General features: G+C 38.6%; 1 protein-coding gene and 1 pseudogene across 6 annotated transcripts in view; one reads left to right on the forward strand and one right to left on the reverse strand.

Annotated features, from left to right (window-relative positions):
• Positions 1–10,208, reverse strand: part of LOC100716350 (broad substrate specificity ATP-binding cassette transporter ABCG2-like) — a 131,388-nt gene extending 121,180 nt beyond the window's left edge. The window contains exons 1-2 of one of the 6 annotated variants that reach the window (XR_010046956.1): positions 9,815–10,204; positions 8,230–8,319 (exon numbers count right to left, since the gene is read on the reverse strand). The gene's annotated coding sequence lies outside the window, so the exon portion shown is untranslated. Of the gene's footprint in view, positions 1–2,414; positions 2,672–8,120; positions 8,320–9,814 lie in introns of those variants that run through there. The other 5 variants (XM_063247258.1, XM_013150089.3, XM_013150093.3 and 2 more) reach the window with 5 other exon arrangements.
• Positions 10,209–12,048: 1,840 nt separating this feature from the next.
• Positions 12,049–12,548, forward strand: LOC100723166 (protein kish-A-like; annotated as a pseudogene).
• Positions 12,549–26,723: the final 14,175 nt, after the last annotated feature.

The following is a 26,723-nucleotide window of genomic DNA, read 5'->3' on the forward strand; positions in this document are numbered from 1 at the left end:
ACAGAACAGAAACAAATCATGTACAAAGGCAATCCCATCAGACTCACAGCAGACTTCTTAATGCATACCTTTAAGTCCAGAAGAGTTTGGGGTAAAGTATTTAAATCCCTAAAAGAAAACCTGCAACCCAGATTGAGGTACCCTTCAAAACTATCTTTCAAAACTGATGGAGAATATGAGATATATCCATGATAAAGAAAACCTAAAGAAATTCATGACCACCAAAACAACACTCCAAAATTTTCTCAAGGATAACAAAGACTACATTTCTGCAAACTCAAATAGAATGAATCTACCAGGTAAGGCAAGAAATTAAGCAAGGGAGAAAGAAATGTAACCAACAATTAGAAAATAATACAACAACAATAAATAATACAACCAATGATGGTTATAACATGTCAGTTATAATCACCAATATAATGGTCTCGGTTCATCAACCAAAAGAAACAAACTAGCAAAACGAATGAAGAAACAAGATCTTTTTGCGTATGTAGTACGCAAAAAGCACATTTAACTCAAAAGGAAATTCATAGATTTAAAGTCAAAGGATATAAAATAATATTCTATGTGACAAGAACCCAGAAAAGCAGCAGTAGCTATTCTATTTTCAGACAAATTGTATTTCAAGCCAAGACTGATCAAGTGAGATGACCTGGTCAAGGAACAATCAAAGAGAAAGATATAGCAATCATAAATATATATGTACCAAATACCAGTACACCCAACTATATAAAACAATATCAATGGACAGGAAAAATCAAATAAGCACTAACACAATTACAATGGGGGACCTCAGTGCCTCACTGTCACAAAGAGACCAACTAAATAAAAAAATCAGTAAATAACAGAACTAAACTAAACCTTTGAATAAATGCACTTAGTATATGCCTACAGAGTGTTTAATCCCATGACAAAAGAATACAACATTCTTCTCAGCTGCACATGGGGCACTGTTCAAAATAGATCACATACTAATTCATAGAACTAAAACTAGAGATTTCATTTGCGCAGCTATTTCCCTTCTTGGTATCGTTCCAAAATAATTAAAAATATCATACCACACTGATATATTCACATCTGTGTTTATAGCAGCACAATTTCTAATAGCTGCGTCTTGGACACAGTTCAAATGCCCATCAACAGACGGATAAAAAAATGTGGTGTTTTTATACCGTGCAGTACTACTATGTTGTAAAGAAGAATAAACCTGAAATGTTTCTATATAGATGAATGAGATCATAATCTTAAGTGAAATAAGACACACATGTTCAAATATTTCATTGTCCCTCTGGTATGAGAAACTAAAAGTATAAACAAAGACCAAAATATGTAATAGATATTGGGAAATAGGAAGAAAATGTTTAAATGGAAAGGACAACAAAGGTGAGGGGAAGGAGTAAGGAAGGAAGGGAAAAGATACGTATATAAGGAAACAATGGAAACAAAGCCTTTTTTAGATAAGGAAGGGAAATGTTAGGCTAAACCAAGGCACAACTGAGACCACTGAGGCAGGCAGAGTTGAAGCAACGTATGGTGACTTTATTTCTGACCCGTTGCCGTCGGACAAGGGCAAAAAGACCATTGGCCCTGAACAAGAGGTGAAGGCATGTTTTTATAGGGGATTTAGGTAAGGGAGGGAGGTATTGCTGAGGGCTGTGCAAAATTTGGGTCACTGAGTAGGGGGTCTAAAACTAGATGATCGGGTTTGGTACCGGGGATGCTGGCAGGCGCAGCATGTGTCTTAAGGTTTTTAGTGGAACCAGCTCTTTGCAGGTTATGCTGTGTGGAGATGGTTGCCGGCTTCCTGTTAAATGTCCACTCCACTGGGTGTAAATGACAGATCTGTTTGGAGGAGTTTTTTTCTCAGAGTGGGGCAGGGATCTAGTTCAGACACCTGACAGAAAGAATGGTTTAAGGGAGGGGAGGTGCATGAAGGAAACTCATAGGAAGTGCCCTGTGCAGCACAGTTCATCAGAAACAGAGCAGGCAAACAGTCAACCTGAAGGAGAAACCCACCAGTGAAGTTTAGAAAGGGAAAAGACAAAAACTCTGGTCCACAGTACCCCTAACACCCCAAGTCCAGCAAACATGACATCGTGGGAGTAGATCTACCTTTCTGAAAGAAAGAGGCAGTACTACAGCTAGCTGCAGCCAGATCTTTAGGAAACTGAAAGCCAGAGAATCACCTGGAGGACAGAGACAGAGCCAGCATCAATGGATCCATGCATAAGCAAAGAACAAGGGCATAGCACAGATTAGGGACCTGTAGCTGGCTACTGGGAGAGCTGTGCCTCATGGAGTCACAGGATGCAACCAGTGAGACCCAGCATAAAATAGTTTGAGAAATGCCAAAGCAGGCACTTTGCCATTGTTGTCTCACCTATTGGGAGCTCTGTACCCATGTGATATCTCACCTAGTGCCCACTGTTTGGTGCTCACAAGGGAAAGGCTGCCAAGCACGAAGTGTCCTGGGCCTCAGAGTTTACAAGCTGGAAATCAATACTGTGGAATGCAGAGGAGACACAAGTGAAGTCAGACAGACATGGCTTAGCCACGAAGCATGATGTGGCATTTTCAGCTGGAGCCTTCTACAAAGTAAGCACAGAAGATGCAGAGATTATCACAAAGAGAAGAGAGCAGAGATTAAGAATTTTGTTTTAAATCAGCAAAACACTGGGTACTAGTCCAATCACACTCCATTCCCAGCTCCACTGAAAGTATCTGATCAGAAGACAAAAGCGAAGGTGACGTGTAAGAGTGGGCTGTGGACTGACAAGTGAGAGAGGAAAAGGTACCTGTTGTACTCACTTGTGCTATGTGAGGTGTGGAAATAAAAAAGCCAGACCTGGCGATTCTGTTCAGACCTCCTATACAAGTCAATGTTTCTCCATTTGTGAACAGAGGAGGACAAGCACACTGGTGTGAATTTAGACTGCAGTACAGACAGGACTGACAGCACTCTTTAATTTTGTTTTTTGTTTGCTTATGGTATTTTTTAAGAATTAAGTCAAAGATGTCATTTTTTAACAAGTCATATTTTAATATTTTAACAATAATTTTAATAAATATAAACATTTGTTAACCAGTTATTTGGCAGAGAAAATATAGCGATGCATAAAGAATTCAAAAAATATTACTATTTTGATAAAGTGCCATAACTCTTTGCCAAAAAATTCCTCACTTACAGAATTAGAGGTAACAAAAATTACTCAGAATAATGTATGGAGTAATCTAAAGTCCCAGGTATATTTTAAAGCTGAAAAACACTGTTTTGCCCATGAGATGGAAATGAATCTTTTTGCAATAGCAAATTATCTGACAACTTGCTGAATCAATTATTGGGTGAATTGGGGGACATCAAGGAGTATGTTCACATTGTGGGCCACACTTATATCCATTTCTTGCTCCTCTGATGTCTCATTGTCTCTCCCTGCTCTGTATCATGGGAAACCATACTTCTGAGCCTCCTTGCCAACAGGCTTCCAGATCGAGCTGGAGCGGTAAGACACTGGTGGAACACATGAAATGAGTGGTGGAAATGGAGGCCGGGGTATGTCTTGGTGCTGACTCAGCTCTGGCACTGTCGCCAGATGAGGACGTGGCTTTGCCCTTCCCATGGTTCCATTTTCCATAATACCTCAGTGCTCCAAGCTCCCAGGAGGGAGTTCCCACCATTGTTCCAGTTTCGGTGGCCAGCCTTAGCTTCCGTCTCAGGAAACCACATTTCCACTTATTGTCCACAAGTCCCATATGAAATAACAACCATCCGCTATTTGGCTTCTCTATTATCATCTATGTAAGTCAATTTCCTATGTTAAATTTCCTCTACAAAAGCATCTAGAATAAATTTTGTTTTGGACTGGATTTCTTTTTCTTCTCTCACTTACTGGGAATGCTTGTGTAAAAATCCAGACACTTTTATTCACCCTTCTGGATAACTTACAGAACTCCATATAGGAGAATTACTTCACATTACCTGGGCCTAAGAACTAATTTCCAGCCAAACTCTGCTCTAAATAGTAACAAGGTACTTGGCATGGTGATGCCTGTCTGTAAATCCCAGCATGCTGGAAGGCTGAGACAGGAGGATCACCATGAGTTTGAGCCAACCCTGAGCTACAGAATGACTTCAAGACCAGGCTGATCTCTGTAGTGAGACCCTGTCTCAAAAAACAAAATATATAATATATACATGCATAAATACATATATACAGACATAGTGTTATGATTGTATCTAGATATCCCTCCCAAAGCCTCATGAAGTAATGTGGGGGTGCTTTTCAGAAGTGGCTAGATATAGAATTTGTGACTGATTCATGCTACGATTAAGGGTATGAGTACTACACCTGCCCTAGGGCAGGTAGCCTGCATATAAATAATATAAGAGACTGAAAGAGTGTTGCCCCCTCCCCATTGTTTTTGTGGTCTTCTGCCCGCCATGAACTGCAGTCTTCTATGAAGTCACCCTGTCTTATAGCTAGTGGATTATGGACTGAAACCTCTACAAATTGTGAGTTAAATAAAACTGTGTTTCTTTAACTTTGGGTGTTGGGTATTCTGTCTCAGTGATGAGAAAAGTAAGTAAGACAAATAGTAACAAAGTCTTTCTCTCCCAAATTCAAGACTTAGCTAATGATCAACAAGGTCAACAGTGTCTCTAAACTCACCAAAATTTTATTTACCCTTCTTGTGAAGATAAACATTCACAGAGATTAGGAGAACTGAACAGGAACTTTGCCCTGTACATATCACCCATTCCCAGTCTAAACATCTCTGAAATTTTTGTCTCTTTAAATTAACTGAGTAGCTGAAAAGTAGACATCCATGCTTTTCAGGGAGTGGGAAATGACTCTTCATAATAATAGGCCTTAGGGAAAGATTGTGATAGAAACACAATGCTCAAAAATTCACAATATATGAATAACCACTGAACTTTGCACTTTAAGTAGATAAATTGCATGGCATATAAATTATATCCCAATAAAGCCATTATTGAAAAGAAAAATATGACACCAAAATCATTTATCAATTTTGGTTTTCAACCTGAGCTGGCCAGGAATGGATTCCTTAAAGTTTTGTGTTCTTTTAAATTTATTGTAGCCTTCTAAAACATATACAATGTATGACCAAAAAGATGGTGAATACCTATCTTTGGCTGGATTTGCTCACTGCCTGTGGCTCTCTCTCTTTGTTTCATATTCCTTGCTTCTCCAGCCTTCTAGAATCTTCACTGTACTTTTTGTACTTTTTCACTGTACTGAAGTCTCACAGCTTCACATACTGCCCTCTTATTACAGACAGCTAAGTTAGGCAGAAATATAGTAGCCAATCAGGCAGGGCTGGGCCCTCAAGGAAGTCAATGCAATAGAAAGCATTCATCAGGATGGTGGCTGGAGACACATCTGAAGAGTCAACTCACAATAGCTAGTTTTACATATTTCCCTAAGGGATGTGCAGAAGTTTGGGATTATTGATTGGTATTACCCTTTTAAGATTTCCCATTTTCTCATTAGGGTTAAAACATCCTTTCCAACCTACTAAGACTAAAATCACAAAGATGAAGACTAAGACCACTAAGACTAAAGCTAACACTAATACTAAAACTATTAAAACTAAAATTATGACGAAGGCTACAGATTATCGATCAAGCATGATGATACCCATGTATTTTTGCTACCCTAGATCAATATTACCTAAGTGACTATACTTGCAATGTTACTGGTTGATCATAATTTTGATCCATGTTGTACCTACCTCATGATTTTGTTCTATAAAACTTTCTTTGAGAGGTGAGCTTGCTGGGAACCCGTTAGGGACCCCTCGTACCTCTCAGGGGCTATTCCTAATCCCCATTCTTCCATCCCTATTCCCCATTCCTTTTCTCTAATAAATTTTCCTACTTCTAACCTCCATTGTTCCTTAGAACTCATTCTTTGACTTCGAGGGACACAAACTTGTGTATTTGATATCCAGCATTTCCCCATATCACTCACAAGCATATTCCATCTAGCATCACCAGCCTTCTGAAATCTGCATAGAAGCCTCCCTGTCTCCATCCCTCTTGATTTCGGCATGTCTGCAAGATCATCACCATATAGATGACACCAAAATCTGCCACTAGCTCCAGAATTAGCCAGGCGCTTCTGCATCATGGCTGCAGAGGCCTCTGAATGTCTGCATGGCTGAGCATTGTGAACCAAATCCCAGGATATGAATTTCCTAGTCGGCCTTTCTCAAATAAGGAACCCTGAGCCTCTCTTCTCAAAACAAAGTCTTTTATATTGTTTTCAATTAATTAAGTTTATTGGTACATTTTAGATATACATGATGATCATACTCATCATAGGGATCTATGAACTTCTATATAGCTTATCTTGATTCTTTTATCTTACCATTCACTTACCCTCTCTTCAACCCCTCTTCCCCTCTTTATTTAAAAAACCTTTGTTTCCATTTTCCCCTTTTTTCTCCCCCTCCCCCAACTCCTTCCCACTTGAACACATTTTTCCCTTTTCATATTGACTATTGTAGATTTGGTCCTTACTTATCCTTTTGGTTTCTCATACCAGAGAAACAATGCAGTTTTTACACGTGTCTGGTTGCTTTCACTTAAGAGTATGCACTAAAAGAAAACCTTTCATTTTTGCATTGTTGAGCCTATGAAGCATGGAGTTTTGCTGTTCCTTTCATGCCTTTAGGGAATATTTCTTATTGTCCTGGTGTGAAGTAATTGGCTTCTTTTTAATGCTAATGTTTCAGGAACCAAACACTTTGGTTTACAACCTGATCCAAGTTTACAGCCCCTTTTTTCTGACAAAGCAGAAAACTTACAAAATGAGTCATTTGCTCCTGGTTTTTAGTGTAAACCTGACTAAATGAAGCAAGCAGTATCCACTCAACAGCCTGTATACTGGGCTGTCTTGAAATTTTCTCTGTCAAATTAAAGAACACCAGCCTTAACTGCAGTCACCTGCAAAGTCTCAGGACATGAAGAAAATGTAGACAAATTTTTTGTCACAGTATAACACAGATGGACTGGAATTCAACTGTTAACGGAGTCCTTATTCCCAACTGAAACATCAGCCTCTTCTTTAGTGCCTGCCTTTTAATCAGCATTCTGGCTTCTGAGCTTTGACCAGAATCTCCCACTAAGCTCAGCTCACAGCATTCGAGGGCTTCTGTAGTCAGCATCTCCAAATTTTTCCGGACTCCTCCATCAAAAGAGCTCTACAGCTTGTAAATCACACGGTCAGGTACAGGCCTAACAATTTCCACACTCTTGGTATAAGAAGCTGTCTTTCTTTCTTTATTGCTGGGACAAAATATCTGACACCAATAGTTCAAAGAAGAAAAGGTATATTTTGGGTCACATGTTAGAAGTTTTGGTCTTACATAGTCTACAACATGGTGGAAGGGGCTGGGCAGAGGAAAGCTGCTCAACTCATAATAGACAGGCGGTAAAGAGCAAAGAGAAGGGCAAAGGAAAGCCCCATCCTTGAGTGCATGAGGACTAGAGGTAGCATCCAGATACAAACCACAACACGCATTTTGTTAGAAAGATGGGAAAGTGACTAATACACACATTATATATGTATACTTAAATGTCATACTGTATGAATATAAAACATATTTTTTTAAATTTTTATACAAATATCTGGGAAGTACATAGAAAACATGAGGTCTACCTATCCCTCCATAAAAATCTAGGTTTACTGTTGATTTCCTATTAAAACAAGGCGTTTTGAAATCCTGTGTTCCTTACATTGTTTTATTCTGATCTGCTTTGTTCAGTTTTGTTTGTTCTAGTCTCTTTAAAATAAAGTTTAAAATATTTTTTTAAAATCTAAGTTTATCCCAGAATAAAACCCTACCATCAAACCCCAGGGTCTTAGCATCTTAGTATGTCCTAAAACACTTAGGGTAAGGACAATTACAACTACAACAAGCCATTTCAGAAAGCATCTCAAGGCACTGCTGTGTGTACTATGGGATAGTACTGAGGATGCTCTCTTATTGCTAGTCTTAAATCTTATCCACATTTCTATGTGATACACTCAGAAGACATTTCCCTCAGAAGTTAATGCCAGGAAGAGTTTCTCTAAAGAACCAGTGTGTTTTACCATTTTGTGTCACTGAACTGTGTGATTTGATCATTCCTTTTAATGATGACTTCCATATGCAGCTTAATGAAACACAAAGGTCCCTTCAAGGGTCCAACAATGTCCATACCAGGTGTTCCTCCATGGCAACTGTCCACTTCAGATTGTATTTTATTTTCCAATCATTATTCTTATGCTCTCTTCAAATGTTTCATGGGTACTAAATGATAATAAATGAAAAAATAAATTAATACACTTATGTAAAAGAACAGGTTTCCTAAGAGGACTGCAGAATTGCCAGCACTTGAAATAAAAATGCCTAATAAACACGGGTTATTGTGAATTGGTATGTTATTCTCAAAGATTGTTGCATTTTTACATTTCTCCTTTTAGGTAAATGTTATGGCTTAGATTGAGAATGTCCCCACCAATGCCTCATGCACTCAAAGGTGTGGCTTTTGGAAGGTGACTAGATCACAGAGGCACTACAGCTGATGAACAGCGTGGTAGAAGAGGAGGTGGGGTCTGGTTGGCAGAGGCAATAGGTATGACCTGGAAGGATTCTTTCCCTTTCTCTCTCCACTTCCTGGCAAGCATAATGGGCGCAGTTCTCCTCTCCTTTGACCATTAAGACTTTTCCTGGTAGAGCCAGTTAACTATAGACTGAAACTTCTAAAAGCTCTGAACCCAGATAAACCTTTCCTCCTTTAGGCTGTGCCTCAAGTATTGTGCCTCAGAAGGAAGTAATCAAGACAGTAAACAAAAATAAAACATAAAAGAAACTAAAACAAGGCAACATTTCATATATATAAATTTTAAGTAATAGATTTATTAATTTCTTGCCTTTGTTTTTTCTGCCTTGCTTGAAATTCCCCAATGCTCTTTTTAATATGTACTGTAACACATCGTTAATTTTTAAAGGTATTATTAAAACTCAGCTATTCACAGAAAACTTACAAAAGAGGACTCAACAACGCTTTAGAAACTACTCAAAATTGTGGACAAACTTTATATCCTGGGAGTAAGAGAATGAATAAGTTTGTTAATCTCTTTAAAACACTAACATTAGCAAATTAATCCTCTGCCTGTACTAGCTCCCATGCTCGCTAAGTTTACACTTTATCCAACCAGTTTATCTTCACACCTTTGCAGAAGGCAAGAGCTTTCCCTCAGCCTGCCCAGATCAGGCTTCTAGACCCAGAATTAGTTGCACCGCCCAATTGTTTGAAAGAAAAAAAAAAAAAAAAACACTGAATTTTCATTTCTATTTCATAGTTTCCTTCGAAGGTCCACAAACTCGGCCAACTCTGCTGAACAGCGTGCAGTTTCCTAACGAAACGCACACACACGAAGCCCACTCTTCCCGCCCACCTCCACAGCCAGCGCTCGCTCCCGGCTCAGCAGCGGTTCCCGCCGCCCAGGGATCCGGCTCGCGGTGCCCAGGGGCAGAGCACGCACCGTCGGACCGAGCAGGACGAACCACCCCGATCTCCGGACCCGCCCACAGCGGCAGCTTCCCGGCGACCAGGACCCCAAGCATCTGCCTTGTGGCGCCCGCAGACCTCCCCGAGCGGCCCCGCTCCGCTCCCGGCTGCCTCCTCCCCTCGTCCCCGCCTCCGTCGTCGGGGCTGCGGCTCCCTCTGCCCTCCTGCTCGTCCGTCCGCGCGGCACAGGGCGCGGCCGCAGCCCCTTCCCGTCCCCGGCCGGGCACTCACCGCGGGTGGGCCCGGGGCAGCGCGGATGTCGCGGCTTCTTTCTGCTCCCTTTGCTGCACGCGCCGGACTGGACCTCACTACCGGGTCCGGGTCCGGGTCCGGGTCCGGGTCCGGGTCCGGGTCCGGTCAGGCGGAAGGCGTGGCGCCGCCTGGCGGCTGCGGTGAACACTCGGGGCGTCCTGGGCCCGGAGTTGCGGAGGAGCAGAGCTGGGCAGCACAGATCCGAAACCCCCGCCTCCGGGCGTTCCCGAACCACACCGCCTTAGCCGCGCCTCTCTTCTACTGTACTTCTTGTCTTTTCACTTGCGGTTTTCTCCAGAAGCGTGTCTGAACCGTGTCCTCACTGTGGATGTTTGTGTTTCTCTACACGGTCTTTGCTTTCAGATTGCCACTCTCTTCAGCCTCATCAAGTCGATTATGATTCTCATAAAGGCCTCTAGCTCTAATGTTCTGTTTGTTCATCCTGCTGTACAAGAAAAGTTAATCAACAACACTTGTTAAAAATGGAGGAAGGTAGACTTGATGAGGACACATGGGAACTGATAGTGAAGAAGCAAGATGAGGGGGCTGGGGATTTAGCTCAGCGGGATAAGCATCTGCTTTGCAAGTCAAGAGTTTGATCCCCAGTAGCGGTAAAAAAAAAAAATCAAAAGCAAGATGAGGTCACTGGATGGAAGATAGTGAAAAGGAAATACTAGGAGTCACAGATTCTAATCCACTTGAGATTATTCTTGCTGAAGAAAGGCCAGAGTGATCAGAGATCACCTAAAGAATGGTGGAGGATGAGAAACTGAATCAGATAGATAGATTGATAGATAGACAGACAGACAGATACTTTGGAGGGGGAAGACTGGGAATTGAATTCAGGCACTTGCCAAACAGGTGCTGCACCAGAGTCATGTCCCCAGCCCTGAATCAGATGTTGATGGTGATCAAACACTCAAGGTAGATTATTCCTAAACTGACTTAGTAGCTTCCTTACAAAAGCTAGAATCCTAGAGAATGTTTTGGAACCCGACTACAGTTTAACCAAGGAAACAATCATTGTGTTAGGTAAACCAAGGCATAATGAAACCACTGAGACAGGCAGAGTTCAAGCAATGTGGAAAGACTTTATTGCAAGCCAAGTGCAGCCAGGCCAAAGGTGAAAAGACCCTTAGCGGTGAGCAAGGGGTGAGGGCATACTTTAAGTGGGGAGTTTAGGTACAGGCGGGAGGTGTTGCCGAGGGGGTACAAAATTGTGGGTCTCTGAGTAGGAGGTCTTAGGCTAGCTGGTAGGGTTATGTTGGGTACAGGGGATGCTGGCAGGCACAGCATGTTTCTTGTGGTTTTTCCTGTGAAAAATGGTGGCTTCGCTGTGGCATGTGGAATCTCACATGAAAGTATTTCATTGCTAACATCTTTACAGATATACTCTTGACCATTGAGAAATTGTATCTTTTTCACCTAGGCACATATCCAAGCCTTGAAAAGATAGTAGCCAAACCAAAGGCTGAGGTCCTCCATGTCTGATAGAGAAGGAAGAATGTTGGTGTCAGCCCCACACCGAGGGTTGTTGCCTATGTTCTTCAAATAGAACTCAGCCCTGTAGCCCATGAGTTTTTGTAGAAAAGAAGAAAGTTTAGGCCAGAGGATATAGCCTGCCTATGCTGGCTAAAGAGGTGAGCATATAGGAGCAGGAGACATAGGGTTTGCCACAGAGTATGCCAAATCAACATTCATCAACATTCCAGATGTAGTTCTACATTTCAGGCCTGAATGAGTTGTGCAAAGGGGCACATATGTGGTGAATGGGGGCTGATAAGGATTCTCCTGAGTCCTAGGGACAGAAACTGGATCCAGGATAGAGGTTCATGGATCCCACCTCTTCATTTATCACCAATGTAACCCCAAAGCTGAGTGTGTGGAAAAGAGAGTTCTGGTGTGATCTAAGAGTCTAGCCTCAAGCCTCAGACACCAGGTGTGGTTAGAACTAAGAAGGGAGCCAAATCCAGGGGAAGCCTGTTTCCCCACCTCTCTCATCAACCATATCACCTATCTGAGTGTGCCTGTGGGCTTTGAAATGATTGCACACAGGCCAGCAAAAGTGAGAAGGAGGGGTGTTCCATCACCAGGACAAAATAGCTGATGCTCACAACTGATTTTGCTTTTACTCACAAGCACAGGCTCCTTGGCACAAGGCTCCTGCCCTGGGCCTGGAAAAGTGATGTGGCTGGGCCAATACTGGTCTCACTATGTCTGCCATTTTCAATTTCCAGAGTTTATTGAGTATAATATTGCTGCTTCTATGTACCTGTGCTTGTATCTGATCCATGACACCTAATGTCCTGGACAAAAGCAAAATCAGACTATTGGGAATATTTTGGAAGTATGCCAGAACTGGTGAACGAAAGAGTCCTTATGTTGCCATATGCTGTATAGTGATAGCCTTCAATACCCTCTTCATACAATAGCCTGGGGAAATGCGAGAATTCGATTGCCAGTGGATTTCAGTATGAGCAAGAACTTATCTGCAGAAAATAATGGAAACCGTGGTTAACCCTTTTATCTCTGAACACCGAGTGAGATAAATTTCCAGATACTGTTCACTACTTTTATGTTACTAGACCAATGTTCTATATAAATAATTAAGATGTAAGCATTTAGTATGGAAAGAGTTCATTAGTCCTTAGCAGTTAACCTCAGCACTGTCACGACAATATTACATTCTGAAAATGTTATTGTGTCATGTCAGATACCAACTTTTAGTAAGATATCTTTAAGCAACAAAACCAATAAATTACTCAAATTTTGTTTCATTGTGATTTGGAATTTTACTCTTTATAGAATAAACCTCTTTTGTGGATTAGCTTTTTTACTAGGAAAAGGTGGTTTTTATTTTGTGCTGGGATGACTCATATTGAATAATGCTCTTCCTCTGACCACACCATTTTCATCATTAATCAGAATACCTCTACTTTCAGCAAATTCTATAATTTATTATAGGTGATAAAAATATTTATGCCGTTCTTACAGGAGGAAGATAGATTAGATGTGACAAAAGTAGTATGGGGAAATGTTCATTTAACAGAAAAGAATTTAGCCAGCAGACATCATAACCTCTAACACCTCTGGCCAAGTGCACACAGGGGCTGTCAGTGTGAAACTGAGTGGTTGGCCGTCATTCTCTGAAAATGACAGCACTTTCAGAATAAAAAAGAAAAATAGAACAATTATAAAACAAGAATCCTATCCTCAGTTTGTATTTATAATGTGAAGTCCTCAAAAAGCAACACTTACTTCAATTGCTCCAAAACAAACTAAAGTTTTGTTTTGTTTTTTAATAGAGCACTTTAAAAATAGCTTATGTCATCAACTTTACCTGGAGTCTCTCATGTGACTTTGGGTGCTAACCATGCCTCAGGTCTGTGTGAGGTGTCATGTACATCTTGAAGGCCCAGTGGTTTTTTCATCCAGACAAGAAAATTCTTGGAAATGTGACTTCTGACTTTTATAAGTTTTGTAAGTTTATAATTAACATTTCTTAAGATTTAACTAAACTTCAGTTACTGCTTCAAAGATAATAGGAAATTAAATCTTAATTATAAATTAAATATTATAAGTAGTATTTACTTCATATTATTGTTCTCAATTGAAGTTCTCATGAAGACTGAAAAAAAAAAAGAAGGAGCTTCCTTTGGATCACACTTTCAGTGAATTCAGTACATGGTTGACCGTCTCCAAAGCAAAAACTGCAAGTCAGAACAACACAGTGGAGGAAAGCTATTCAGCACACAAGTGCCAGGAAACAGAAAGAAAGAACTTGGGATGAGAATGCCCCACTCACGTCATGCTCACCCCTTCCAACTAGCCTCCACTCACAGATGTTAAACTTTTAGCAGGCATTTTAGATCTAAACTGTAACATCCTGCCTCTGGCCCCCCAAAACCTGGATCTATATTATTATGCAGAATGAACTTTAGTTCATTCTAAAGAGTTCATAGAGTTGCTGGAGTCTTAACAATCCCATCACTGCTGAGAATAGAAGTTCAGGGTCTCTTCTGAGATCCAAGGCAAACTCTGAATTGTAAACCCTTTTGAAAATCAAAAATAAAGTACTTCCTCTACACAATGGCACAAGGTAAATATTTCCATTCCAAAAAGGAGAAACAAGATAACACAAAGAATCTGAACAAAAACAAGACCAAAACCCAGGAGAGCAATAACTACATTCTGCAGCTGCATGTTTAACACCTATTGCAGGATGTGGTGAGGTATGAGCTCGACAGGATATTCTTTGCCTGTGGCAGTCCATGTGGCCTCTTTCTTGGGCTGACCCTACACACTGCCTGAGGTTTTCTTAAACAGAGAGTCCAAGTTTCTAGCATTCTCAACTTCCTTAGGTCTCTATTGTACCTTTGGTTTCACTCACAGCTCCACACATAGGCATTCCATGGGCTCCTGGTGGGGACTGTGACAGTTTCATAGATTTTTGCCTGATCTCCCAGGTCTTCTTCTGACATTCAGCTGTAAGCCTCATGACCTTGTAACTCATGCATTTTGCATACCTGAAAAACAGCACTATGTGGGTGACACCAGGAGCAGTCACAAGCTTCAGCAGTAGCTGGGCTTTGTGGGCCATGGCTGTAGCAGTCTCTGAATGTCACAAATGAGAGCGTCACCCAGTGACTCTTTTCTCAAAGGAAAGATACATTGTTTTTCACCCATATATACCCACAGTACCTGGGATCTTTCTCATTTCTTAGATGCCCTCAAGATATCATCTCATCCCCATACAAAGTATTTCGTTTCTTTTTAATTTTTTTTTCCAACTCCCATGCTCTGCTTTGCTTCACCCTTGCAGATACTTCCTTTCAGGTAAAAGTGTAAACTTTTAAATATTTCAGCTGTGCTTTTTGCTCCTGCTTCACTGTAGAGCTGGGTGAAAGCAATATTCATGCCAAGCCTAGGCTAAAACTTACTCTTCCAGATTAACTAATAAATCATCCTTAATATGTAAACAAATTTGCTGTCAGAATGTGATACACATAGCCTCTAGTTCAACTGCCATTGGATCCCTTGTTCCCATGAAATCTCCTGAGCCTGACCTTTACTTGTAAGAACAGTTGTGACTCCATTGTGTTTTTAGTCTCCATTTTAGCTGGAAGTAAAACTTTAGATGTACTCCTTCCCAAAAATCCTCTTCCCCAGTCAACTATAAACCCACAAAGGGAAAGCACAAAGTTTTAGCTCACAGAGGTTAAACTGAGTGTTACCCACATTCTATACAACAAACAGGCCAGATGCTTGGAAACACAGTTGTAAAAACATCTTGTGACATTCCAACAGTATGATGCACAGTAATGTGGTTGCTATGGTAAATGGGAACTTGTAGAATGCATAAAAACCCCAGAGAACAAAGGTTTGAGGAGATAGATCTCCGTTTATGCTGTTCTATCATCCAGTGGCTTCTAAAAAACCTTGCTTTTATCTGTGCTCCATCTCTGTGAGTGATTCTCATGTCCATTTCATTTGGAGGCCCCAGTGAGATCCTCATGATCAGTCTTTGTTTGAGGGTGTCCTGTGCCTCCTTGCCCTGGCAGTTGGCCTTGGGGAAGCAGGGCATCTTGGCTGATTTCAGCTGGCCTCCCATCATGCTGCTAGGTGGGGCACCACAGCTATGAGCCAGAATAGCTAAGCCTCATCCCCAGATTAAAGTAAGCTTTGGAAATTTTTGTCTCATTTGTTTTTTGCATTGGGCTTATCCAGGGACTTCTTTGTTTGAGCTAGCATTTGGTTGGTCCCAAGGGAGCCTAGCCAACAGATGCAGTAATTATTAAGTCTTGGCATGGCCAAACATTTAAGCAGAGCTCATCTCTGCATTTGTTCCAAATTTCCGATCAGGAGTGGTGATAGTTTTCTGGGATTGTTTGTCTTTCTGTGTGTTTGTGTTATCACCCCAAATGTGCCCCTAATTCCAGGTCACCCCTGAGTCTACCACCTTGCTTTCAGCACTGGTGTTTGCCCTACTCCTACCATTCTTACCTCTTGCAGTTCTATGCCTAGCAACTCAAACTGGTTCAACTTGCGTGCAACAAACCACCATGGAGATTGCCATCTTTTCAGACTTTGCTAGTCTTTGGCTATTGTTTGTATTTTTGGTTGAGTAGGAAAGGGAAGACGTGCCAAGGTAACAATTGCCTGTGATTTTGTTTTAACTCTGTCACTGTGGGTTCTCCTGGCAGCAAGGTGATTGTTCTGGAATGCATGCTTAAGAATTTTGATAGGTTTAAAAGTAATTATGGGGTCAAGATGAAACAAGGAAAGCTACGGACTCTGTAGGAGTTGAATTTGCCTCTTTTGATGTTGTATAAAATAACCTCTAGCCCAGATTGATATATGCTGAAAAACTGTCTCTAGAAATGGAGAAACAAGATCCCTCCAAGACAAAGAGGAACAGGCGAAATTCACAACCACCAATCCATCTCTACAGAGAATATTGCAGGACATTCCAGAGAGAGAGAAAAGTACCAGGATTTCAGAAACAGTGGCAGAGAGGCCTCAATGAATAGAGCAGAAAGTAGAATGAAGAAGACAAGCAGACAACTAATGGCAAACAAGAGCATAACAGAAATGAGGCAGAGAAGGTTGGTTATAATCTCTAAAATAGATGGCCTTGATACACTAAATTAAAAAAAAAAGAGAGAGAGAAACACAGGCAGAGTAGATCAGGAGGTAGAGTCCACCGAGATGCTCTTTATAGGAAATATAATTGAACTGAAAAAGGATATATGGACTGAAAATCGAATTTAGGAAAACAATGCTCTATGGGACAGGGAGCCACAGAGTAATAGGGGCAACTAGACCAGTATTTGTGGATAGCTTGGAAAGACAGGCTTTAATAGACAAAGGAATATAATTAGAGATCAAGTCCAGGAGAGAGAAGGTTTGTTATCACTTAGGTAAATAGCAGGTTGCCCCCCCCAATTTAAAACTGAGGGTCTAGTGAGACCCAAAAATACACAGTGCACCCTGGGGTAGTGAAAGGGGAGGAATATTGGTCTTTAAAAAGATGATAGAAGATAATAGTGTATCAAGAATTAAAACCCATATTACTCGCACCACTCTGCTTAGATAGATTTTATTCTGTCTCAGTTTGTCTGCTGGCATTAGATTTGAGGGCACAGACAGCTATCCCCAAAACACCAGGATATAGCATAGTAATCATCTTTAATTTCCTATTAACTTAATTTGGAGTCCTGTATGACTTATATTGTTTTATCGTGACTGATCTTAGTTAATTCTGCTTTGTTTGATTGCTGTTTGGTATCCACGGATTTTATTCAAAACTGATATGATTGAGAGTAGTAAGTCTGATAGTTTAGGCAATTATACCGAAGATGACAAGACTCACTACAATATGCATTCTGGCTTGATTACCACCTGTTTTTGAAGTTTTATATTACGTACAAAATTGTGTTTTTATTAACACTTTTATGTACTGATATATTCAATTATACTATGTCTGATTATATAGTATTTGTAAGAGGATAATATGTAAATATTAACTTGTGATTTAATACTGTTTATTCTTTCTTGGAGAGTATGGATTATTTCTACCCATTTTCTGTTTTATTTAGTCTTTCTTTAAATAAAATTTTTAAAAAGATAAAAAAGAAAAGCAATGTAATGACAACTGATGGGAGACCAAAAGAAATCTTAAGGCACTGAAAATAAATCATGATCTTACATGATGTTTAATATTAATATAATTTACTGTAAATTATGGAAAATTTAAATCTTTTTTAAAGATTAACAATTTGAAGAAAACAATTGTGAAAAAGACAATCATTACACCAGCCAAAGTCACATGATTCTTCCATAAGCCCCAAAGGGAGATATCAATATTCAGACTTGTCAGGAATTCTTCACCAGTACATCTGCAATTCAGGACAAAAGATATATAGTTTCGTGATTAAAACATATCAAATTTTTCTCAAGAGCACCAGTATTCCTTTGGTAAAAAACTCAATAGGTTAACAAAATATTAATTATAATCAATTTACAGCAGTAATAATCATTAAGAGCTTACTGTTTTCTAGATACTACCTATGCAATTAATTCCTCAAGAGTGGAGATCTAACACACATTTAAAGAAAAATGGGATTAGGCTTAGGAAACATGACTAAAATACAGAGGGAGGATCTTTTTATTTTCTCTCATTTATTTATTTCCAAATCTATAATGCTCTTCTCTGCAAAAGATGTATTTATTAAGCATTTTTCATTGTCTTTTGATGATCAGTATAGAGTTTCTTCTGTGTCACCCACAGCCCTTGCTAAGAAACTCAAAGCTCCTCCTTCTGCTGATTCATAAGAAAGCCATCCAGAACCCAGGCTATAAATCCTAAAACTAGGACAGTGGGGAGTATGGGCTTTATTCAGATCACATTCTCAGAGTTCTTGAGCCAAAATTGTTGAGCATCAAAGAACCTCAGCTGCAAGACACTGCTAACAAGTGAGGTATCAGTTTTAATCACAGGTGGAGCACAGGAGGATACACTTGTCTTGCTACAGCTAAAACAACAACACAAAGAATCCTGTACTCAAAATATATGTGGTAGTCAAAATTATTGCTTGTTCCTTTTTTTTTTTCACCTCATGGAAATTGGCAGTGCTAAAACATCTTCACCCTCTTTTTTCTTTAAAGACTTTCTTGATTACTTTTCTCTCATTGCTGAGACAAAATCTCTAATACCCAAAATTAGGGAAGAAAGGGTTAATTTAGCTCCCAGTTTGTGAAGCTTTCAGTTCATAATCAGCTGGCTCCAAGGCAGGGAGGCGTGGCACAGGGGCAACAGTTCAAGGAGACAGAAGACAGCAAAGGCAGCAAGAACACAAACGGGGGGAAAGAAGCCTATTTTCCTTATTTATACTGTGTGGATATTATATTGTATTTATAGTGTATATTGTATGTACCCCATAGGGCAGATATAGCACTCACAACATCTCCATGCTCTCCTTTTGAACAGGATTAGGATGTTTACCAAGTGAGGACCCTGGTTTCTTGCTAACTCAGTTAGTTGAACTCCTAAATCACTTGCGTTAACACAATGTATCAACTATTAAAAGCTATGGCAGATCCCCCTTGAGGAGTCCTATGCTTCCTGTCCACTTCCTTCTGACCAGCAGGCTGGCTCTGAATTTTTCTTATCAGTTTGCCACACCTGGATCAAAGCAAATGAAGTGGGTCATAAATGGAATGATTAATTGTTCATTTTCACAGGGTTTTACAGCCAGTCATTCAAAACAGAAATTTGTTTCAATTCTAAGAATAATTTGTACATTCAATAAATCATAAAATGACTTCGAGTACATTTGAGATTGAAATGGATCTTTCATAGCTGAGCAAAATATATACAGTTATCTATGAGCTCAAACTGTGGGCAACAATAGGATCTCAAGGGGAAGCAACAGTGTTAAGAAAGAAAACATGGCCCAGTCACAAAACTGACAGCTGTCTTTGCCTCCGGCATCAAAAGTTACCATGAAACAAAAAGAAATATTCTCTCTTCTCACGTAAACTAATGTAAGAGAACCAAGCATTAACAATGAATACGGAAAATGAAAATATCGGTATTAAAGCTTCCGTCTTGATTTAAAGACACTATGCAGAAATGAGATGAGATATGTTTCTTTCCTTAGAGAATGCATTTAATAGGTCACTAGCACACACCAACACACTCAAATGTGCAGATTTTTATTTCATGAGATCTTCTAGTGCTTGAGGGGGAGAACTGCCATCATCTCAGTTGAGGAACATTAACTCCCAATAAGCCATTGCTTCCCTTTTAGCTCCATGGACTAGGTTCACAGATACCAGAAACTGTAAACCCTTGATTCACTATCAAACATCCCATTTCAAACTCAAATGTTCTCAAGGAAAAACACTTATGCTCACCTTTGCAATGAAGTATAACACAATCACTTAATTGCATTAAGTATAGTACTTACTATGGAAGGACACATGAGTTGTGTAGTATGTTCACATGCATTACTGCAGAATGACTCAGTTACACATGAGCTCATTTAGACACAGAAGCACTTGTTCACTGAAAGGACTTACACCTACTCTAAGCCCAAGGGTCTTTCCCCACCACACAAGAGAGGGAGCAAATCCGCTATGACGCTGGACACAGACTTACATTACATAGCTGGGGCAGCTACTGCTTCCATTTTCACCAACTTGTGGACAGAAGTTTTGTCCCAGAAGTTCATAATGCTGCAAGGCCTAGTACACAATGGGAATTTGGACAAAATAAATACTGTTAAATTTTACAAATTTGTAACCACTTTATCATTAATTTTGTCCCTGCATTTTACTTTTGTTTCTTCTTCCTGAAAACATACCAAGCTTCACATTCATAATCCTGTCACAGGATTGTAACGAGGCTTATTTTCCTGGCACTGGAGAGGCTTGGGGTGGAGGCATTATTTTCAGTTTGCCAACAGGAGACACTGGAACAATTACCCTGAACTGTAGAGCTTTGCCTTTTTGTCTCCACCATATCATAAAGCAACAGACACTACACTTGGTAGGATAATACTGGTGTTGCGGGGATAGTGTTGATTTATGACAACAATCTTTTATTCCTCTTTGTTCTTACCAAAACCAGTTGTAATTATGAGAGCTAGAAACACAGTGATATTAGAAATTTCCCTTAGTTTATTGAAGAGAAAGTGTTGTGCTTTTTTGCTTCTTTCTTCTTTGAAACATACAGTCTTCTTTCTTTTTTCTTTTTAAAACTTATACTTGAATAACACTTAGGCTATTCTTTTAAGATTATGATACCCAGTTGTATTAACTATTGTTATTCTCTAATAATTTTGTTTTATATTTTTCTTAGAAGAAGAGTGGTATTTTACATCTCATTAGCATCTATTTATATTACACTAAAATTTAAAAAGAAACAATTTTCTTTGGGATTGAGTAGCACGCAGAAGCAAATGTGTCTATGAGCATTACATGGTCTTTGTTTATTTTTCTTAGGTGAGATACAAACTAGGCAGTCCAGTCTCCTTTTGTCTAATTTATTTCCTTATTAACTGCATTGCAATGATATATTTTCCTCAGTTGGTCAGTCTTCCCTTTACTATGAGATTTACCTCATCCTTCACCTGCCATAGACAGTGGGGAGACTGGAGGAAAACTCAGGCCACTCCCTGACTTTGTGCTAACCACTGCTAAGAGGGATTGCTCATCTATTGTCCCTTAGAGCAATGGCCAGGAAAAGCAGATGGCCAGGATTTATTTTGCTTCCTTTCAACCTGGGATTCACAAGCATAGGAAGCACAATTACCATCAGACCAAAGTATGGAATACTGAGGTACTGAAGCCATGGAAGCCAAGATCCATTAGTTCCAAAAAGAACTGCTGCAAAGTAAAACACCTACAAAAAAGCAAAAACCATGAGTCAAAAAAGATCCAGGGGCTTCAGAAGGAATCCTAGAAAACTTCTTTTTTTTTTTTGAGAAGACTACTACCTTCAAACAGATGCTACGCAACTACCTATGCAGTGTTGTTTAGAAAATAATGACAAGAAAAGGACAAAGACCCAGTTTTTGTATCACATCTTTTTGAGGCAAGCTTAGTTGAATCTTTGAATATAGGATTCATGAACATCATGGGCCAAATCTGTTGAGTATTCTAAAGACAACAGATGCCTTTCTTCCCCTAAAAATCTTGGCAAGTCTAAAATATTTCAGAACACTTCTAAGAATCATGTAAATCACTCTACTTTCTTACTAAAATAGAGTTATTTCCAATCGTTTGCACTTTATTTCTACAACATGGGGTCGGAAACAGGCTTATATTAACATCACAATCAAGAGCAGATGAGGTCAATGCGTCCATTTAAAGTGAGGCAAAAGCAATATTGCAATGAAAATGCCTCAACTGCTCAAAATGAGCAATTTGCAGTGTGACATTTACACAAATCTTGTCCTGAAACAAGATCTACTGGGATGTGAAAAAATATCAATGTTTCTCGTGAGTGTACATGTATTTATACTTCACTTAACCAAATGTTTAATGTCTAGTAGAGCATTTCTGGGTAAATGTAATTGTATGACTGATGATTTTAAATCTGCCTATAGACATCAGTACATAGCAATCTGTACAAGTATCAAACAAATCAAAAATTTTTAATTTATTTTGATATATTTTCTTCAATGGATCATAAAGGATAGTTAATTTCTCAATGATATCTACACTAGTAGCTGCCAAATTCCAATATGTTAGAAAATAGAATTGCCAAGCACTTATGGCAGTGATGACAAACATTTCAGAGCTCTCATTGATAACGTTTGGTTGTAGTACATATGCTACAGGTTCACCACCAATGACCTATGGTAATTATCAGTCACATAGCAACATGTACACCTACTGTAGCAGAAAAGATGCAATAGAAATGATCTATGTTTTAAAAGACAAAGCAATTATGTTTGATGATACTGTAAAAGAAAATGTTTCATTATTCTCATAACTAATAATTTATAAGTTTCCAATTATATAAGTGGAAAATTTAGATATATGTAAGGTTAGAATGAGGTCCTTTTAAAAAAAAAGATAACTAGAAATGTTCACATGCAAGACTGACACAAACCCATAATGGTGATAACTGAATACTGTGAACTTACAAACGTTTCAGCATTTTAAGACTGTCTTGTATTAGCCCATGTTAATACTACAAGATGCTGGAGTTCACTGGAAAGTTGAAACATGCATTTAACATGGTTTAATCAATTTCAATCCCTTTATTTTCTGCCTTACTAAACTTGGCTCTCATCTCATTTTAGAAGTATTCCTCATGGTTTCTTGTTCTCAACTTTACTTAAATTGCTTATTATTTTATGTATTTTTCTGTTAATCACAAAAGAGAAAGCACGACATTTAATTCTATGTGACTAGCCAATGTCATTTAACATGATAGTTTCTTGTTCCATCCATTTTCCTACAAATGAATTGACTTCATGCTTCTTCATGGCTGAGATATGTATAAGGATGCCTCCTCCCTTACTGTTTTGGCTGAGGACTGCTTTGGCTATTCTGATTCTTTTTAATTGGAATGAAATTCACAACTGCTTTTTTTCCAGTTTGTTGAATAATACTGCTTTATAGGGATGGCATTGAACTGTAGATCTCTTTTATGGCCATTTTAACAAATTTTACTCTTCCAATCCAAGAATGAGGGATATTTTTCCATTATCTATTACTACTTTAGATTTATTTCTTCAAAGTACTGTCAAGTTTCACTATAGAAAACTTTCACCTCTTTCATTATGCTGACTTTTATGTATTTAAATTTTGAAGCTTTAGTGAAGATTTTTCTGATTTCCTTCTCAAGGGTTTCAACATTGATGTACAGAAGCACCAATTTATTCTTATGCAATGTTTTAGCATCTGATCGCTTCACTCTACTTATATGTCAGAACTAAGAGATTATCTAGTGGAGTATTTTTGTGTGCTGTATGTGCCCAAAATGTGAAGAATCATATCCCCTGCAAAAAAAAGAGAATAATTTGACTTCATTTTCCTTTTGAAAAATCCCCTTAATATTGAACTATTCTTCAATTCCTGAGACAAATCAACTGATCTTGATGGATAATTGATCTAATTTGGTATTGAATTCTGTCAGTGAGCACCTGAGTAGTCTTGCACTTATGTTCATGAAGGATCTTGGTCTGTACCTTTTTCATGAAGACATTATCTGGTTTGGGTACTAAAGTATTACTGCTGTCCTAGAATGAATGTGAGCAGAAACATACACTTTCTACTATGTGGAAAAATTGCGGGGATGCATTAGTGTTACTTAATCGCTTACATTCTGATATTACTCAGCTACAAATTCATCTGATCCTAGGCTTTTGTTAACTGGAATTGTCTAATACTCTTTCAAGCTCATCACTCGTTACTGAAATGCTTAGATTTTCAATATACTCTTGGCAAAACTTACATACATCACAAGCATTTAGAAATTTAACAGTATCTTCTAGATACTCCAAACTCTTGAAGCACAAATTTTGAAAGCAGCTTCTGATATTTCTTTGGATTTCAGTCGTGGCTGCTCTAATATCAAATTTTTATTTTAATTTTCTGAATTTGGGCCTTTTCATTCTTTTAGTAACTTTTGCTAAAGCTTTATCAATTTTCTTTATATTTAAAAAGCCTTGGATTTGTGCTTTTTCAAAGGCTCAAATTCATTAATTTCTACAATCCTCATATTATTGTTTCTTCTACTGGATTGGACCTTGTGTGTGTATGGAGTTTGCCAATCTGTCTTTTAATTAAAGAGTTACAATTATGAACAGTTAAATGTTGTTATTAAAAACTATGTATATTGTTTTTCTTATATTTGATTCATTTTTATTATTTATTCTTTTATCTTTCCTTTTATTGAGCTTTCTTTTTCCATTATCTCTCAACTGTTGTCACATTTATATTTTAGTATTATGGATTCTTTAAGCATTTTCAGCAATGCTAGCCTGGCAGACATGAATTTTTTAGTTTATTTGGACCATGGAATGTCTTCATTTTTCCTTTGATTTTGAAAGACTTTTTGTAGGATATATTAATCTGAGTTAGATATTTGTTTATTTCAGGTCTTTAAAATTTTCATTTTAATTCCTTCTGGCCCCTTACATTCTCTTGTGATGAATTGGCGCTTATTCTCATAGACTTGACCATACAAGGTATTTGGCACTCTCCTAACAACTTATAATGTTGTTTCTTTGTTCTGAGATCCTGGCATGTTGACTGTGGTGTGTTATGAGGAGTTTCTTTCTGACTGTGTCCATGTGTGGTAGTAAATGTCTCCTTCACTTAGGTACTTGTCTCATTTCTAAATTTTAGCAAACTTTTTGAGGTCTTTTCATTGGATATTTTTAATCCATTGTCCTGTACTTCAACACCTTCTATTAGACCAACAAAATTAAATTCGTTCTTTAGATTTATTTTTGAAATTTTTCTGTAGTAGGTTCAGTGTTGTTTATTCCTCTACTTTTTCCATCCTGATACTATATTCTAGGACTTCTCACCTTATTTTGCCACCAAATATTATCTCTTCTCTTTGATCTTGTCTGCTTCCTAAATTTTCAATGGTGTTTTTAAATTTAATTTATCAGTACTTTTACCTTTTGTATTTTTACCTGCTTATTTTTCAGAACTTTTCTTACTTACTGAAATAATCTTTGAAACTCTGTGTTATTTCCTAGCATTAATTCAATTGCTTTTCATATCTCCTTTGATCTCATATGTCAACTTAAATATTAGTTCACTCATCTGCTATCTTTCTCTTATTGATCCTATTGGTCATTTTAATTATCAGTATTTTTAAACTCTTTACCTCCAATTTCCTTTACTTCCACAGCTGTGGGCTTAGCTTCTGCAGAGTTGTGTCTTTGTACAGGGATTTTATTGCCTTGTTTTCTCATTTTAGTTCTGTCTCTGTTGAAGTTTGGACTTCAAATTGAAAATGCATGTACTCTCCCATATAGGTGGAGAGTTAGAAGTGATTATATCTTCCTAACGTGCCATGTATTACAGTTATGACTCATCAGGAAAATTTCAACTCATCCTTTTCTGGATAATCCTAGTACTGAAGAACAGATTTGAACATTTTTGGAATTGCCAAAGTATGAGAGGGACATTCTTCATTAAATAGTGCCTTCTCCAATGATGCAACAATAAAACATGTACTGTGTCACTGTCAGTGTACTTGCACACAGATTGTCCTGTGCCTAATAGCTCCCATATGTGACTGCATAAATTGTCTAATCTCCTCCATGAAGCAGCACTGCGGGTCTAAGTCCATATTAGAGACTAACAGCTTTTGGTTTACCTACCAAGGCCCATGCCTAGAATGTATTTGGAGAGAGTCCTACTGAGTAGTAAAATTCTAACTTTCCTGAAAATTTGAGAGAATCATTTTTAAAACTACGAGGCACACTCAAAAGGACTCCCTGCAATGGGCACTGTTTACTTGATGTGGATCTCAACTTTTACTCTGAAGAAAAGTAAATCCAACAAAAATTTCTTCTGCTGTGGTTAAGAGTCAGAATTCCTCTATTTTTAACATGACAAGCAAGAACATAATTGGGCTCTTCAACGAAGGAAGCTGCCAATCATAATTCTTCTGTTTCTTGAATTTATAATATATGGATGTTTCATAGTATGTCATAAGAACTGTTTTTTAAAAAAAACCAATTAGCAAGTCAGGCATGATGGTGCACCCCTATAACCCAGCATTCAGAAAGTTGAGTCGCAAGGATTAGAGGCCAGCTTGTCCTACACAGCAAGACCCCGTCTCAAGAAAAGAAGAAAGAAATCAAGAAAGCAAGCAAGCAAGCAAGAAAGAAAGAAAGCTAAAGTGTAAACACATGTTATTCAAGTTTATATAGTAAGTATATTAAAACAGAAGTGAAAAAAAAAAGATTGTATATGAGTATTGAGGAAAGCTGTTAAATTCCCTTATAAATGGTTCCAACCTATGATTTCCTGAAAGCATCAGAATCCCATGTGCAGAGTCCTTAAAGCAAGGTTTATATGATAGTTACTGTGTGAGAGGGAACAAGGAAAAATATTCATGCACAGTTCTTACTTACAATCATAAACCGAAAATAGCAGCTCATGAGACATGTCACTGTGGACAGCATCACACTCTGACCTACTGTCATGGCCAGAGCCACAGAATCAGATGAACAAGCCACCATCCAAAGGGTAAGCATCATAATGAAGAAAGCCTCCACTGTTGGTTTCATTCCTTAGGGGATAAAAGAGGGAATTAGTTCAGCTGCATACATTGTTACATATTTGCTATAGGTTACTCTGCAAATAAAATTACAATATTCTGAGAAATTGGTATCAACATGGA

Source organism: Cavia porcellus, unplaced genomic scaffold, assembly GCF_034190915.1.
Source record: "Cavia porcellus strain 051 isolate PalLab524CR breed Dunkin Hartley unplaced genomic scaffold, mCavPor4.1 scaffold_4, whole genome shotgun sequence".
Taxonomy (NCBI): domain Eukaryota; kingdom Metazoa; phylum Chordata; class Mammalia; order Rodentia; family Caviidae; genus Cavia; species Cavia porcellus.